We start from the raw sequence: 2,542 nt of genomic DNA on the forward strand, positions 1-2,542 counted from the left end.
GGAATGGAAGTTTACATTTGTGTGTGTGTGTGTGTGTGTGTGTGTGTTGTTCAATTTAAGAGAAAGTGATGAGTCTGCAGAGGTGGCTTGGTGGTTAAGAGTACGTCTAGAGGCCTCGGGTTTGATCACCGACACACACATGGTGACTCATAGCTGTCTGTGACTCCATAACCCCAGTTCCAGGGAGTCTGATATACCCTCCTGTCATCTAAGGGTGCCAGGCATGTAAGCATCACACAGGCACACATACAGGCAAAACACCAATGCACAAAAGACACGAATAAATAAATAGTAAAAATAAGTTAGTTACAACGGCATGGCTTCTGTTTCAAAAAACAAAAAAAAAAAAATGCTTTATCTCAATTATGTACATAGCCAGTTGTGGAGGTGGCAGGTAGTTGTAATTCCTTCACTCAGGAGGCAGAGGGTAGCTGCAAGAGGAGGCCAGTTCTGTGAGTTCCAGGCCAGCCAGGAGTAGCGACACCTTGTCTCAAAAACAAACAAACAAACAAACAAAAAACAGGCCCTTCCTTCATGCACTGAGGGTCATAGATGGCGAGTGAACGTCACCCTCACGCTGCAGGAAGTCTGCTTGTTTTGCCACCCTTCAGAAGGGCGCCACAGCGTCCTGGGTCCTTCTTAGCTGCTCCTTATTCTTGCATCGTGGTCATTCCAGCTCCTCCTCCTCGGTGCCCGGGCAGCTCCTCAGTTAACCAGACTCCTTTGGCCAGACGTCAGCAGGAAGACACACTGCACTGTCTGCAGCCAAAAGACAGCCTCTGAGCTGGGTGAGGTTGGCATGGATCGCCGAGGCGGAGCGTGAGACTCCAAACTGCTAATTTGCTAAAATAATTTGGGAAAGTGCTGCTTAAAAACCTGCGGGAAGAGGAGGCAGAGTGTCTGAGATCTGTGGGAGACCAAAGTCCAGGCCCCTGGAGGTCATGTTTGCTAATTGCCTCAGTGGCCGCCGGCCACGGAATATTTATTTCTCTCTTGGCCCAGAGAAGCCAGCCTTATTCGCAGAGAGTTTTCTACCATCACTCAAGCTAAACTCTGGGTTTGGTTTCCTATCAGTTAGAAATCTGGGGATCATAGTCTGTCCCCACCCCCAAGGATTCATAGGAGATTTTTCATGATTAGACCCTTTGCAACCCGGGCTGTCTTTTCTTTGCAACAAAGGCCCAACGGAGAAGGGAGGCAGGGAAGTAATGGGGACTGTATTCTGGACTAGGGCCCAGCCACCTACAGCTGGAGAGATTAGGGCTAAGCGTTGACCCGAGATCAGCCAGGTTCATCAGCTGACCAGTGACCCGTGGCAAGGCACAAAGGAATGTCTCACACTTCTTTCACAGTCATCCTCTCTAGACCTTAAGCTAGGCGCAGGAAGAACCTGACGTGAGGTAACAGTTGGGGATAAAAAGGGGGGAAGCCAAATGAAACCATTTAGGGAGCTCTGGGGCTGTGCTGGCTGGTTGTTATGTCATCTGGGAGGAACGAATCTTCATGGGGAAAGTGCTTCCTTAGGACTGACCTGTAAGCAACTCTGTAGAGCAGTTCTTTGATTGACACCGTCCCAGGCAGGTGACTGAGCAGGCCCGGAGAGCAAGCAGTGAGCAGCATTCTTCCAAAGGTCCTGCCTCCACGGTTCTTGATTTGAATTCCTGCCCCGACTTCTCTGGGTGACGGAGTGTGGCCATGAGAGTCTTAACCTGAAATGAACCCTTTCCTCTTCAAGCTGTTTATGGTGACGGTGTTTCATTGCAGCACTAGAAACCGTAACTAAGACAAGGCCAGAGACTGATTGTTATATAAATTGGAGACTTTGTACTCTTTGGATGCCTCAAGTAATTCAAACATATGACTACCCACCCAATTTAATTTAATACGTATGTGATCACTTTGGACAGGGTGCTTCTACCTCCCCTCCTGCCTCCCCCTCCCCTCCTGCCTCCCCTCGAGGCTTCATCCCCCGACACAGCCTGTGCTGGGTGGACTTGCTACTTCAGAACCAGCTGCCTGTTCAATATCTTCCTAGGTAGATTGCTATCACGGGGATTACCAAACCAAAGAGGTGATTACCTTTCTGATTATTACTGCGTGTTACCTTCTATTGGTTCGTGTAATCCTGGTGTCATTGATTAACTGGGCATGTCAGCTTCACCCCAGCATTATCAGCGCTGGGAATACCATTTGGGGGCTGTGGAGACAGCTTGGTGGAAAAGTCTTTGCCCGGAATACGTGAAGACGTGGGTTTGATCCCCAATACTGGTTTAAAAAGAAGAAAGAGAAAGGAGTCAGGCTTGGTGGCAGAGCACGTGGCATATTATATGCGGAATACTAGCATTCTGGAGGCAGAGGCAGGATCATGAGTTCAAGGCCAGCACCCTGTCTCAATAACAAAACAAAACAAAACAAAACAAAACAAGACAAAACGCCAGGCCTGGTGCAAGCCTGCCATGTCAGCTATTCCAGAAATGGGAGTAACCAAGTTCAAGGCCAGCTTAGTCAGCTTAGTGAGCCTTTGACTGAAAACAAAAAGCTA

At 48.7% G+C, this 2,542-nt stretch overlaps 1 long non-coding RNA gene across 1 annotated transcript; it reads right to left on the reverse strand.

The window, feature by feature from the left end:
• Positions 1–302: 302 nt before the first annotated feature.
• Positions 303–1,769, reverse strand: LOC121138920. Its single transcript, XR_005875777.1, has 2 exons — positions 1,532–1,769; positions 303–876 (listed from the first exon to the last, which is right to left on the reverse strand). It is a non-coding gene; the product is annotated as an uncharacterized LOC121138920 (long non-coding RNA).
• Between the last annotated feature and the right edge of the window lie 773 nt (positions 1,770–2,542).

Source organism: Mesocricetus auratus, unplaced genomic scaffold (genome assembly GCF_017639785.1).
Source record: "Mesocricetus auratus isolate SY011 unplaced genomic scaffold, BCM_Maur_2.0 Super-Scaffold_6730, whole genome shotgun sequence".
Taxonomy (NCBI): Eukaryota; Metazoa; Chordata; class Mammalia; order Rodentia; family Cricetidae; genus Mesocricetus; species Mesocricetus auratus.